Genomic DNA, 15,384 nt, shown 5'->3' on the forward strand with positions numbered 1-15,384 from the left:
TTATTATCTTAGGGCAAATTCCTGGAGAGGGAAATGCTGCACCAATGGCCTCCCAGAAAAATCATACCAAGGTTTTTCCTGCCAATAAATATATATAATACATGTATACATACACAGATATAAGCACACAATTGTATAAGCCAATGAATAGAATATATTTGTCCACATGCTTATACATAAATATATTATATAATTGTCATTTTCAGTTTTTAGAACTAAAGAAATTGAACTTTTATAGTCCTCAATTTTTTCGCTTAAAAATTCTATCTATTCTAAGAATAAGTTTCTTTGGTGAAATTTAGAATGTTTTGTCAAATAGCCAATCTCCAGATAATTTATGTTGGGGTTTTAATTAGAATTGCATTGTCTTTATATATTAACTTGTGAATAATTGACATTTGTTTAACAATTAATTTTTGGATTAGAGCATTCCATGTTTCACTGTCTATTCAAGTCCTTTTAAGTGTCAGAAAAATACTTTGTAATTTTGTAAGTGCTTATTGATACAAGAATTTCTAGACATTTTATAATATTAATCTTATAGTAAATGGGATACTTTTTAATGTTAGAATCTAACCGATATGGTTATCTATAAGCAAAAGTGTTTATTTCATTATGTTAACTGTGTAACTGGTAATTTTAGAGCTTCTCCTATCAATTTCAGTAGTTCACTTTTTTAAGTTAATTATTTTCAGTTTTCCAGCCAGACAGTTATATTATCTGCAAATGATGATAATTGTTTTTCATTATATATACTTAATTACATATATTATCTATATTAGATGTTTACAGATATAATTTTTTATTATGTTGTATTTGTTAGCATTTGAAAACAACATTACACAGTGATGGGAATAGTCGGAATTCCTTTCCCTAGCTTTAATGAGAATATCTCTAGTGAATTATCGTTAGGCATAATGTTGGTGGCTTATTTTATCAGAATATAGAATTTGTCATACTAAATAAATGTCATTCAATTTGTATATATTTTGAAAGTTTTATTCCAAATGTATGTTGAACTCTACCAGATGCCTTTTGGAAGAATTTTAGATGAATAGATGGTGCTTCCTCTTTGATATATTGATGAGGTAGCATATTAGTAGATGTCTTCACATTGAAAGATCCTCATACTTATAGGATAAACCCCATTTTACCGTGGATATTAGTCACCTGATATGATACTGCTGTGGCATTCTTTAATTATGGAAAGTTGATTTTGCATCTATACCCAAGTCTGAGAGAAATTCATTTTGTTTTTATGGTGTGCCACCTCATGATAATAATTGTAGTTTTCCATATTTTTTTCATCCTTGAAATTGGTATAAGAAGTAACTATTCCTTGATGTGTGAAACACTTACATGTACTTAAGTGATGTGCCTTTGGTTGGACATAAGGTGGACATTAGAAGCTGCTGTATTTTGACAAATTTTCAAATTCCTGCCAGAGTTTTTGGACAAAAAGTTTGTGTGTCTAGTTTGGTTATTTAGTAGAAAACCACTTATTTTAACAAAATGTTCAACTTTATTACCAGTAAAATGAAATATTTCCTTATAAATGGTCTACTGAATCTTTTTATAGATGTGAAATTTTAGAAAATTTCTATGTAGGTTATTCTGTCCTTTCTTCTCAGTAACAGAGATCTTTTCAAGAAACTATTCTCAGATCTTATTGGTCTTTTCAAAGTCCATTCCAGATTAACCAATATTTACTGCTCTTTTAATTCATTAATTTCTGCTTTTATCTATATTATCTTCTTTCTTCTATTTTCCTTACATTCCATTCATTGTTTTGGTTTTTTTTTTTTTTTTTTTTTTTTTTGGTTCAGTTGAATATGTGATTTATTTACCTTCTTTTTAATATTTTGTGTTTAATAGACACTAATACAAATCACTTTGATTTTTCTTTACCTCTACGATATGGCCATCCGTACCCACAGCATAATTGCTAGGTCTGCTAGTAAGTATTCTACTTAAACTTAATTTCCCGCTCACTCAACTTTTGATTTTTACTGTGAGCTGACTCGAAAGCACTGTAGTTTCTCTATAGTTTGATTTCCTTTACTTAACGTGGGAAGAGGATAAGTCTGAAGGAGATGGTTGTAAGGTTGTAATGGTCACTTTAAGCATGGGAAGTGTTGATCTGAGTCATTCATTTATCAGTTTTTGGCTCTTAAGCACAGGTAGTTAAACACCAGAAATTAAGGACCTAGGTCCTGAAACTATAAAGTATGGAGCTTATTTTATGAATTTCTCTTTATTTGAATGGTTATTTTCTTCATCTTTGACTGATTGTCTATATTTACAATTACATCCTTCCATTTGTCCTTCCCAGAATTAAACCATAAATACAACTTAAAGCTGCTAGTTTCTTAAAATATTTGTAATCATCCAGAGATTCCATGCACAAATGACAAATCTTTTTCTCTCTCCTAGCATATTAACAAAAAGTCTTACCCTTGTACCTACTTTAATCAGATCTGGCCTAATAAACACGGTAGTGAGGCTATGAACAGAAGTTAGAAACAGCATGAGCCTCAAAGTAGAAATATGAATCTAGAAAAATTATTTGCTGAATGGGGAAGATAGCAGGAATGATTGGGGAAAACACATGCCTCAACAGCCATGAAGCAGAACTTTCATTCCAAACCATCTTTACATTAAGTTTATTTTATATTTAAATTACATTTTTATATATAGATTCATGATTGACTGCACCATGTACTATTTCTATTGTTGCATTATATATATGGGACTCAAGATGAGGAAGGCATATTAATGAAAGAATTCTTCTATTGGAAAATTTATTTCACTATAAATTTATTTTTTCATCTTCCGTTGAGGAAAAGGCTTATCCTGTACTTTATTATTTGAAGGACTGGTTTTGCAGAAAGAAGAGCAAAAGGATACTTAGAAAAAGGAAAATACTCAGGGAAAATAGACAGGATGGTAAGAAGAAATAAAAGTTGGGAAAATTAGTACAGCTTGTATGGAAAGAGAGTGGGAGAAGAGGCTGCACATTTACTGACTTGTTTCAAGACCCAAGTAACTTGCAATCCTTTTTCGGGGCACAAAGAACCCCTATCTTAGTAGGTGTGGTACCTGCATCACAAGTCAGGCTCTCCTGGATTCTCTGAATTCTTTTTTTTTTTTTTTTTTTTTTTTTTTTTTTTTTTGCTTTCCTAATGACTAATAAGAGACATCAACTTCTCCTGTGACTTCCACATCCTTGTTCAGTTTAGGGCCTTGGGAGCCTGAGCTTCCTAGTCTTCCAAAAGTAAGGATTACCGATATGGATCTCAAGGTCCTTATGCAACTACAAACGTGATGGAGGATTTGTCTCTAGCTCAACTAGAATTGTTGCCCATATAATCCATTAGATTTTCTGAGGCCCTCATAAAACCTACCCTGGTCTCTCCATGCTTTATCAGAAATCATCTATTGCCTGAGAGAAGATAATGGGAAAACAATGTCAATCTTATTAAGTCTTCTTGTTCATTTCTCTGTTGTCTGTATCCACTCCCTAGAATAATTTTTATGTGAGCAGTGATTTAGTTTTCTTATTCCCTATCATGTCCCCAATGCCTGAATCAGTGTCTGACACATAGTAGGCCATCAGTAAATACATGTTGAACAAATAATAAACACTTACAGAGGAATATTTTCATACAATCTGGCTGATTGTCACAAAGACAAAGTATGTTCATCTTAAATGAAATTCAGAAGGTTGTAAACAGCATTTCAAACTTGGAACTGCTCTTTAACTGTTAAGTACATTTACAGTTCAGTTTAACACAGCCTGCATCTTCATTTATAAGCCTAGTGAGGGTAAGGATTTGTGGCTTTTGTAATTATTTTGTTAATTCTCTTTCCCCAGAAGCCCCATGGTTTTGTCAGCTGAAATAGTACACCCACCCACTAGAGTGAATTCAGTGTTTATTTCTGCTGATGATGAAGGAACCATTCCAAATTACTGTACCGGATTTACATTGAACATGGACAAAAATCTTTAATCAAATGAATTCATACAAAAGGAACTCAGGGTATTTAATAAGAAGAGAAGGAGACAGAGGAGGCAAAGATGCCATCTTCAAGTGTCGGGGAGTCCATATTGTCATTTAGAAGAGGGCGTGGTCCTGATCAGTGTTGCATATATTATTGCTCTTTTCCATGCCTATCTCAGTAAAGAAAATAGAGCAGATTTTAGTTCAATATAATCAGTAAACAACACTCAAGTATAACACAGAAGCAACAGTTCTCTAGAAATACAAAGCTCTCCAAAATTGTATCAATTCAAATAGAAGCTAAGTTCCTATATGACTTTTTATAAATATGGTAAGAATGACTTCTTGCCTATGTGAAAAATGGGATTCAACTAGATGGCCCATAATTTGCATTCCAACTCCAAATTTCTAGTGTATATGACTGAATGAGTACCTGTAAAATAGTTTGCATTCCCTAAGAGGTTAGGGAGCTCTTAAAAAGTGTAAAACTGGACACAAATATTAATTAAGAAGGTTGCAATCTATTGAGGAGCTCAGTGTCAGTTCTAAGAGAAAGAAATGAAAGAATGCAATGCAGAAGTTCAATAAAGAAATTTCAGAATACATTGCTGCTTAGTCCTGTAATTTTCCACAGCTACAACATCTAAGGCAGATAAGTGGTGTGTCCAGCCCAATCAAATATCCTTTGCTATATGAGCACAAATCCTTTTACTATAGGGGTTGTAGAATGGTCTTTAAAAAGTCAAGAAACTGGATTTGGAGAGTAAGGTATACTGTGATCAATAAAAGACCTTACTAGCAAAAGGCCCAATAAGGTGAAGTTCTATCAATCCTCAGAGATAAGTGAATGGATATTTGAAGGACTGGATTAAATATTCTCAACTTGAAGCATTTCTAAAGCTTTTTAACTTTGCTCACTCATGAGCTTAAATGTAGAAGAACAGGTGCCACTGAGCTAGACGATCAGTGCTTAAATCCGTAAGCATCTGCATCAGAGTTCATTGATCTGTTTCTTATCTAATACATAGTTCCATTCATTTCTCACATCTGCCCCATGAATACAGAATATAGCCCTAATACAGCCCAAAACCTGGACTAACATACCTGGAATGATGAATGGGTTTTGGGAGTGAAATAGGAGATTGGAGAATAACACCCACATGGAAAGATGGAGGACTACATGTTTGGCTCCTTCAAGCTGTCTGTTCTCAGTCATATTTGGAGAAACGGAGGTAGTTGAATAACTCCTGTGGTTGAAAGCCCCTAGGATAGCTCCCAGTGACCCTGCCTCCTGACATTCACCCACTGTGTAATCCCTTCCCCTGGAGTATAGGTTGAATTATTTTATTCTCTAGAATAGAATACAAAAAAAAAAAAGTGATAGGTTGTCACTTCTGAGATTAGGTTACAAAAGCATCGTGACTTCTGTCTTGCTTGTCCTCTCTGGCTCTCTGGGAGAACCCCCGTGCCATATTGTGGTGGAACTCTGGAAAGGCCCAGATAGCAAGAAACTGCCATCTCCAGGAGTAAATAAGGACTTGAGGCCTCCCAACAGTAGTGTGAGTGAGCCTGGAAACAAGTCCTTCCCATGGAGCCTTGAGGTGACTGCTGTGCAGGCTGATACCTTGATTGCAACCTTGTGAGAAGCCCTGAGTCAGAGACACTTAGCTAAGCCATACCTGGATTCCTGACTCACATAAATTATGAGATAATAAGTTTGCTGTTTTAAGCTGATAAATCTTGCTATAACCTGTTACACAACAAATGATAACTCATACACTCCTGTTAAAAGTGAGTTATCTTTGGGATCTAGGAGAGTTTAGGAAGATTTTAGGAGGAGGAGTGGAAGTTTGAACTAGAAAATCTCGGCTAATAGAAAGTCTTGAATCAGTGCAGAAAACAAACTGGGAATATACAAAGATGCTGAGACTGATTTTCCCCGATATAGATTAGCAGAGCAGGAACTATAGAGCCACTAATATTAAGTGACAGATGATGCGCCAGGAAATAATGAAACTTAAAACAGCTACCTGAACAGGTAGGGCAGTTGTTCCTAAATTTTTCAATTACAAGGATGCTTTATTCTGTTTTACTCTGGGGGTGTAGAAAACCAACCTTGTCACACGCTCATCCAGCACCTTTCCTTGACTCCCTACTATCTACACAAACGTGCCTGATTTTTCTAGTGAGGCACAGCAGGCCCTCCCATTGTCAAGCATCTTCCTGCCCCTTCAGGTTCACCTCTTGCCCATCACTTCCTCAGACTTTATGCAAGGAGGTCTCTAAATGCATCAAAGACTTTAACACCTCTTGACCTTACAGCGATGATCTCATGTTCCTGGAACGTTCTTTATCACCTTCTTCAAAGGTTAACTCCTCAGATGCTTTTATGATTTCCTGGAACCGTCCCACTGCCAAGGCAGAGTTTCCTTTCTGTGTGTCCCCTGAGGACCGGTTGTAAAGGCAACTGTAGAACACCCCATGTTGTATTGAGATGATCTTTTCCTAGGTCTTTCTTTCCATCCCTCCCTACGGTAGGCACTGAGCTGAACTGCCCTATCACTTGAAATATTTTGTGTGTAAACCCAATTTTATAACTGTGTTTTGCTTCATCAAAAGCTTATATAGCTGCCCATTAGAGCTGAATATCAGACTAAGACAAGATTAGGATAGATTCAAACATACTCAATATATATCATTTATGTCAAAAGCAGATCATCTCAACATTTTTGTTACTTTACAGAGATGATGGTATGGTTGCTTGGTTGCTCTTAGTCTCTTTAAAATGTTTTAGTAGCTCAAAGACACCTCCCTCCCCACTACTGGTGTTCTTAAAACCTGTAGAGGTCCTTGTGCAGCCCTGTGATTTCTTGTTTTCCTGTAGAATCTGTTGACTTTTTGTGAGCTACAAAGCAAAAATAAAATAAGGAAACCCATATGTATGCTTGTGTTATATATGCATCTTGAGTAAGTTCTCAGAAGTGCTGGAGCACTGTTTTTCAACATGTTGCAGCCTCTGTGGTAGGGTTTAATGTTGTTGTTAATTTCAATCAAACACAATGCCAACTACTATAGTCCACGCACCCTTTTGTCATATCTGCAAAATGAAACAGGGGCATCTCATGGTTCTTCTCAACTCGTGTTTAGTAAAAAACCTCATATAATATTAGAAAAAAAGGAGATAGTGGCCAAAATGTCTCTAAAAGAGTGACATAGTTCGAAGGCTGGAAAGTATGTCAGAGACCGGCTGGTGCAACATCCTCACTTTTCCAGTGGCAAAGGTGACTGAAAGTTGTGAACTAACAGACTCAGTCACACAGCTGGTTAGTAGCAATGCTGGGAGTGATGTGGGAACAGAGGCAAGTCAACAATTTTCTATTTTATAGGCAAAGGCAAATATCCTCAATTTTGCTTCAACTCTCTGAATATTTGGGACAGATCATATATTACCGTTAACAATGCAGATATCAGCCTTGGGCTCTGCTTCTTTTTGTCTATATAAAGAGCTCACACTAGATCAATCAACATGTTGCATTTGCATGGTGTTGTACTGGCTCACATTTTCTCTTGGATCCTGCCTTCTGTTCTTTCCATATCCCTTTTGTGTATGAAAACATGGAACACGTTGCGGTCTGCAGTTACACTGGCTGAGAACAGACATTGAATCAATCCCTGGGAGCAATAGATTCAACCTTGGGAAGCTCCAGCATGTTCTGGCAGCTGCTAGTGAAACTTGTACTATACATGTCTCCCAGAAATTTCCTGGGCATGTTGCTTTTTAAGAGAAACATTTATATAAACTACCCATTGTGAAAACTTAACATCAGTTAGTGGTTTCTCATGCAACTTGTAGAAACTTTGCACAATTCTCTGACGAGAAAGCAGTGACTAACCCAGAAAGAGACCTGCTGAGAGAAGTAGGACCCCGAGTAACTAGAAAGAAAACCCAAGTCTGTTGGAGACAGGGTTACTGAGGTTCTGATTCTTCCTTTGCCTTTTCCTTGCTGTGCTAGAGAGAAATCAGTCCACATGAAAAGATTTGAAGTATATATGAAATCTTACTTTTTAGGAGTTCAAGGAGGAAAACAAACTGAAACAAAAAAAACAGCAGGTATATAAAAAACAAGTGTGAAAAGGTGAGCATTTCAAAGGAGAGAGGGATAACAAATAATGAAGAAATGCACTGAAATATCCTCAAACAGATGTAAAGCAAAGTAATAATGCTGTAGTCCTTTCTGCAAATTAAATTAAATATACTACATTTTATTAAATTAATTTTTGTGGGTGCATAGTAGGCTTATAGATTTATGCAGTGCATGAAATATTTGGATACAGGTATGCAGTGTGTAATAATCACATCAGGGTAAATGGGGTATACATCACTTCTACTATTTATCCTTTGCGTTAAAAACAATCCAATGATACTCTTTGTTATTTTAAAATGTAAAATTAAATTGTTTTTTATGATAGTGTCCCTGTTGCTTTATCAAATACTAGAACTTATTTATTCTCTCCATTTTTGTATCAATTAACCACCCCAGCTTCTGGCAACCATTCTTCTACTCTCTGTGTCCATGACTTCAGTTATTTCAATTTTTAGCTTCCACAAATAAGTGACAACATGCAAAGTTTGTCTTTCTGTGCCTGTCTTATTTAACTTATAATGACATCCAGTTCCATCCATGTTGTGGCAAATGACAGAATCTCATTATTTTTTTATGGCTGAAAAGTACTCCATTGTGTATATGTACCACATTTTCTTTATCCATTTATGTGTTGATGGACACTTAGCTTGTCTCCTAATCTTGGCTATTGTGAATAGTGCTGCAATAAGCATGAGAGTGCAGACATCTCTTTCACATATTGATTTTTCCCTTTGGGTGTCTACCCAGCAGTGGGATTGTTGGATCATATGTGTGTTAGATCATTCTCACATTACTATAAAGAAAGAGATGGGGTAATTTATACAGAAAAGAGGTTTAATTGGCTCACAGTTTCATGGGCTATACAAGCAGAATGATGCTGGCATCTGCTCAGGATCTGGTGAGATCTCAGGAAACTTATAATCATGGCAGAAGGTGAAGGGGGGAAAAGGCTTGTCACATGGCCAGAGCAGGAGCAAAAGTGGGAGAGGAGAGATGCCACATACTTTTAAATGGCCAGATCTCATGAGAACTCACTCACTATTGTGAGAACAGTACCATGGAGTTGATACTAAACCATTCATGAGAAATACACCCCCATGATCCAGTCAGTTCCTACCAGGCCCCAACTCTGACATTGGTGATTATATTTCAATATGAGATTTGAGCGAGGACATACATCCAAACTGTATCAGTATGTAGCTTTATTTTTAGTTTTTCAAGGAACCTCCAAACTCTTTTCCATAGTGATTGTACTAATTTACATTGCCACCAACAGTATACAAGAATTCCCTTTCTTCACATCCTTGTCAACATTTGTTATTGCCTGCCTTCTGAATGAAAGGCATTTAAACAGGGTAGGATGATGTCTCAAGGTAGTTTTGATTTGCATATATCTGCTGCCATTTGTATGTCTTCTTTTAAAAAACATCTATTCAGATCTTTTGCCCATTTTAAAATCAGATTATTAGATATTTTTCCTGTAGAGTTGTTTAAGCTTCTTATATATTCTGGTTATTAATTCCTTGTCAGATGGATAGTTTGCACATATATTCTCTCATTATATAGGTTGTATTTTCACTTTGTTGATTGTTTCGTTTGCTGTGAAGAAGCTTTTTAACTTTATGTAATCCAATATATCCATTTTTTGCTTTGGATGCCTCTGCTTATAGTGTATTACTCAAGAAATCTTTGCCCAGTCTAATGCCTTGGAGATTTTCCCTCAAGTTTTCTTTTAGTAGTCTGAGGTCTTAGATTTAAGTCTTTAATACATTTTGATTTGATTTGTGTATATGGTGAGAGAGATAGGGGACTAATTGCGTTCTTTTGCATATGGATGTCTGGTTTTACCAGCACCATTTATTGAGGAGACTACCTTTTTCCCAGTGTAGTGTTCTTGGTTACTTTGTCAAAAATGAGTTCACTGTAGTTGTGTGGATTTGTTTCTGGGTTCTCTATTCTGTTCCATTGGTCTATGTGTTTGTTTTAATGACCTTTCCCTGCCATTTTGGTTACTATATCTTTGTAGTATAATTTGAAGTCAGGTAATGTGATTCTTCCAGGTTTTTCTTTTTACTAGAATATTGGCTATTCTGGATCTTTTGTCGTTCCACATAAATTTTAGGATTTTTTTCTATTTCTGTGAAGAATGTCATTGGCATTTTGATAGGCATTGCATTGAATCTGTAGATTGCTTTGGGTAGTATCAACATTTTAACAATATTGATTTTTTTCAATTCATATATATGGACCATATTTCCATTTTTTTGGTGTCCCCTTTAATTTCTTGCATCAATGCTTGATAATTTTCCTTGTAGAGATCTTTCACTTCTTTGATTAATTCTTAAATATTTTACTTAATTTATTTCTATTATAAATGGGATTATTTTATTGATTTTTTTTTCAGATTGTTCACTGTTGACATAGAAGGATGCTACTGATTTTTGTATGTTGATTTTGTATCCTGCAACTTTGCTGAATTTGTTTATGAGTTCTAACAGTTTTTTGGTAGAGCCTTTAGGCTTTTCCAAATATAAGATCGATCATCTGCAAACAAGGATAATTTGACTTCTTCCTTTTCAATTTGGATGTCCTTTATTTCTTTTTCTTGTTTGGTTGCTCCAGCTAGGACTTCTAGTCCTATGTTAAATAACAGTGGTGACAGTGAGCATCCAGATCTTAGAGGAAAGGCTTTCAGTTTTTCCCTATTCAGTATGATACCTACCTATGAGTCTGTCATATATGGCATTTATTATGTTGAGGTATGCTCCTTCTGTTCCCAGTATTTTTGAGTGTTTTTATCATAAAGGGAGTTGAATTTTATCAAATGCTTTTCCAGCATTAATTTAAAGGATCATGTGGGTTTTGTCCTTCATTCTATTGATATATGTATCACATTGATCGATTTGTGCATGTCAAACTATCCTTGCATCACTGGGATAAATCCCCTTGGTCATGATTAATAATCCTTTTAATGTAAGATAATAGTTTACACATCACAATTATAGTATTACAGTATTTTGTGTCTTTCTGTGTGTGTGCTTACTATTATCAATGAGCTTTGTACCCTCAGATGATTTATTCTTGCTCATGAACACCCTTTTCTTTCAGAATGAAGAACTCCCTTTAGCATTTCCTATAAGACAGGTCTGGTGGTGATGAAATCCTTCAGTTTTTGTTTGTCTGTAAAGAACTTTATATCTTCATCATAAGCTTGAAGGATATTTTTGTCAGATATATTATTCTAGGGTAAAAGTTTTATTTTTTCTTCAGCACTTTAAGTATGTCATGCCACTCTCTTTTATCCTGTGAGATTTCTACTGAAAAGCCCACTGCCAAATGTATTTGAACTTCATCATATGCTATTTGTTTCTTTTCTTTTGCTGCTTTTAGAATTCTTTCTTTATCCTTGACTTGGGGGATTTGATCATTAATGCCTTGAAGTAGTCACCTTTGGGTTATATCTGCTTGGTGTTCTCTAACCTTCTTGTACTTGAGTATTGCTATCTTTCCCTAGGTTTGGGAAGTTCTCTAATATTATCTCTTTGAATAACTTTTTCATCCCTGTCTCTTTTTCTACCTCCTCTTTAAGACTATTGACTCTTAACATTTGCCCTTTAGAGGCCATTTTCAAGATCTTATAGGCATGCTTCATTGTTTTCCATTCTTTTTTCTTTTGTCTCCTCTGAGTGTGTATTTTCTTTTCTTTTTCTTTTTTTCTTTTTTTTATTTTTGAGACAGTCTTGCTGTATCACTCAGGCTAGAGTGCAGTGGTGCAATCTTGGCTCACTGCAACCTCCAACTCCCAGGTTCGCTGTCTCACAGGTTCAAACGATTCTCATGCCTCAGCCTCCTGAGTAGCAGGGACTACAGGTGCACACCACCATGTATGGCTACTTTTCTTTAATTTTTAGTTTTAGTGGAGACAGGGTTTCACTAGGTTGCCCAGGCTGGTCTCAAACTCCTGGGGAAACGTGCAGGTATCTACCAGCTTTGGCCTTCCAAAGTGCTAGGATTATAGGTGTGAGCGACCATGCCCAGCCTGACTGTATTTTCAAATAGCCTGCCTTCAAGCTCACTAATTCTTTCTTCTGCTTGATTAATTCTGCTATTAAGAGACTCTGACGCTTTCATCAACATAACAATTGCATTTTTCAACTGCAGAATTCCTGGTTAATTCTTTTAATTTCTTTGTTAAGTTTATCTGATAGAATTCTGAATTCCTTCTCTGTGTTATCTTTAATTTCTTTGAATTTCCTCAAAGCAGCTATTTGAATCCTCTGACTGATAGGTTACATAGCTCTGCTTCTCTAGAATTGGTCTTATTTATTTCATTTGGTGAGGTCATGTTTTCCCAGATGGCCTTGATGCTTTTTGATGTTCATCTGTGTCTGGGCATTGAAGAGTTAGTTTTATTATAGTTTTCACATTCTGGGCTTGTGTGAGCCTGTCCTTTTTGAGAGAGATTTCCAAGTATTCAAAGGGACTTGGGCCCCAAGTCCAATAATGCTGTGTTTTTTGTAGGCTTGTATAGGTACTACCTTGGTGGTCTTGGATAAGATCCAGAAGAGTTCTCTGGATTAACAGGCAAAGGCTCTTATTCTTTTTCCGTACTTTCTCCCAAACAAATGGAGTCTCTCTCTCTGTACTGAGCCACCTGGAACTGGGGGTATATTGATGTAAACACCCCTATGGCCACCACCACTGAGACTGCACTAGGTCAGACCTGAAACTAGCACAGCTTTGGGTCTGGTTGAAAGTCCTTCCCTTCAGGACAGCAAGCTCCCCGAGACCCTGGATATGTCCAGCGATGCTGTCTGGGAGCCAGGGATTGAAGTCAAAAGCCTTAGCAATTTACATGATGTTCTACTCTACTACAGCTAAGCTGGCACTCAAATTATAATACAAAGTCCTTCCCACTCTTCCCTCCTCTTTCCACAGTGGTTGAACTGGTCCCTTTCTCTGTGGTCACAGCCAACAGTGGTCAATAGAGGATTCTGCCAGGTAATTGCCATCGCTCACTAGCCCAAGGGCTCTTCAGTCAGCTTGTGGAGAATGCTGACTGGCCAGGGATTCACCCTTCATGGTAGGTCCAGAAATGCTGTCCAAGAGCCTAGGACTGGACTCAGAGCCCCCAAGAGCCTGCTTGTTGCTCTGCTCCACTGAGGCTGAGTTGGCACCTGATTTTTAGTCTCTGTGACAGTGTTTATCTGTGTGCAGATAGTTGTTAAAATTTGGTGTTCTAGCTGTGGGGATGAATGGTATAGGTTTCTATTCCATCATCTTGCTCCACCAAAAAAAAAAAAAAAGCAACATACAAAGATACTTTATTTCACTTATTGATAATACACTTATTATTTATGTAGAATATTTTATTCATGCTAAAATTAGAGTCAACTTTAATATCCATCTAAAAAGAGCAAATAATTATTTTATCTGTTACATTAGGGAAATTTTAATAAACATAGTAACAGTGTGTTACCTGTCGAAAAACACTTTTTTAACTTTTTATCTCAGCTGTTTTCACAAAAAAGTCTCATGAGGAAAGGAGAGTAAGAATTATCCCGATTTTACAAATATAAGCAATTCATCTCAGAGATTAAGTAATTTGGCCAAGGTCATCAAAAGTTAGAAGTGTAGTTGGCAAAGATTCAAGACTTGATTATTCCCAGGGACATTCCTATGATATTAACCTGCCTTGGAAGGCCTGGAAAGCCCCTTATAGACCCAGAAAACTTGATTAAGAATTGAGGAGAGCTGCAAGAGTATGGATCAGGGCATCTCAAAAGTGGCAGGTACCTAGTGGGTTATCCACTGGAGTGGAGTAAAGAGAACAGGCCCAAGGATACCTCATGTGGGCTCCTACCCAAAATGAGCAGGCCTAGAATCCAGCAGAGGAGAGAACTGAGATGAGAGGGAAGTCAAATACTAAAGGAAGAGAACAGGGGACATTAAAGAGAAACTGACTTGTTGACAATTTAAACCATGGTCCTTTTAATCACCACAATCTATTTTTCCTTCTACAGTAATTGAGTTGGAGGCGGGCACATGGCAAGACAACATTTCTCAGCCACCCTTTCAGTAAGGTTTGGCAAGGATCTAAGCTGTCCCCAGTGGATATGAGCACACATGATATGTATCTTCAGGTGTGGCTCATGATAGAGCGTGTGGCTTCTCCCTGTTTCCTTCTGCTTTCCCACCTGCTAGAACCCAGATATGGTGGTACCATGCAATACTAAGGAATGCAGTCCTTGATTGTCTATGTGGGGCAGGCTGACTGCCAGCTGAAACTCTCACCTGTGTCTATATGAGCAAGAGAAAAATATCTTTGTTTCCCCAAACTTTTTGGCATCAGGGACTGGTTTCCTGGAAAGCAATTTTTCCACGGACTGGGAGGGAGATGGTTTTGGGTTGATTCAAGTACATTACCTTTATTGTGCACTTTCTTTGTTATTATTACATTGTAATATATAATGAAAAAGTTATGTAACTCACCATTAATATAGAATCAGTGGGAATCCTCAGCTTGTTTTCCTGCAACTAGACAGTCCCATCTGGGGGAGATGAGAGAGACAGCAACAAATCATCAGGCATTACAGTCTCATAAGGAATACGCAACCTAGATCCCTTGCATGTGCAGTTTGCAATAGGGTTTGTGCTCCTATGAGAATCTAATGCTGCTACTAATCTGACAGAAGGTGGAGCTCTGGCAGTAATGCAAGCGATGGGGAGTGACTGTAAATACCGATGAAGTTTCACTTGCTGCCCACCTCCTGCTGTGTGGCCCACTTCTTAACAGGCTATAGAACAGTACCAGTTCATGACCCTGGGGTTGGGGACCCCTGTCCTAAGATATCTATTTTTTTCAAATTGTATCAACTTTGTCTTACCTCCCGAATGCAGCAGTAAACTAATATTTACATCCTATGCCCACACCCAATTAGATGCTTTGCGAGTGTCTGATCAGATAGTTGCAACAACTCTGCAAGGTGAATATAATTCTTCTTATTCTGTAAATGAGAAAACTGGGTCTAAGAAGAGGTTAACTGACTTGATGAAGGCTCCATGGGAGACAGTGAAATGTAAGGGTGGGAAGTGGAGTTTTGACTAGCTGGTTGCAAACCCTGCCTGTGCTCTTCATTGGAATGTAATTTTTAATCTCCCTAAGCCTCATTTTCTTCTTCTGTAAAATAGGGATAATTACAGAACCTGTCTCTTAGGGTTCTTGGGAAATTCAATAA

Source organism: Rhinopithecus roxellana, chromosome 5, assembly GCF_007565055.1.
Source record: "Rhinopithecus roxellana isolate Shanxi Qingling chromosome 5, ASM756505v1, whole genome shotgun sequence".
Classification (NCBI taxonomy): domain Eukaryota; kingdom Metazoa; phylum Chordata; class Mammalia; order Primates; family Cercopithecidae; genus Rhinopithecus; species Rhinopithecus roxellana.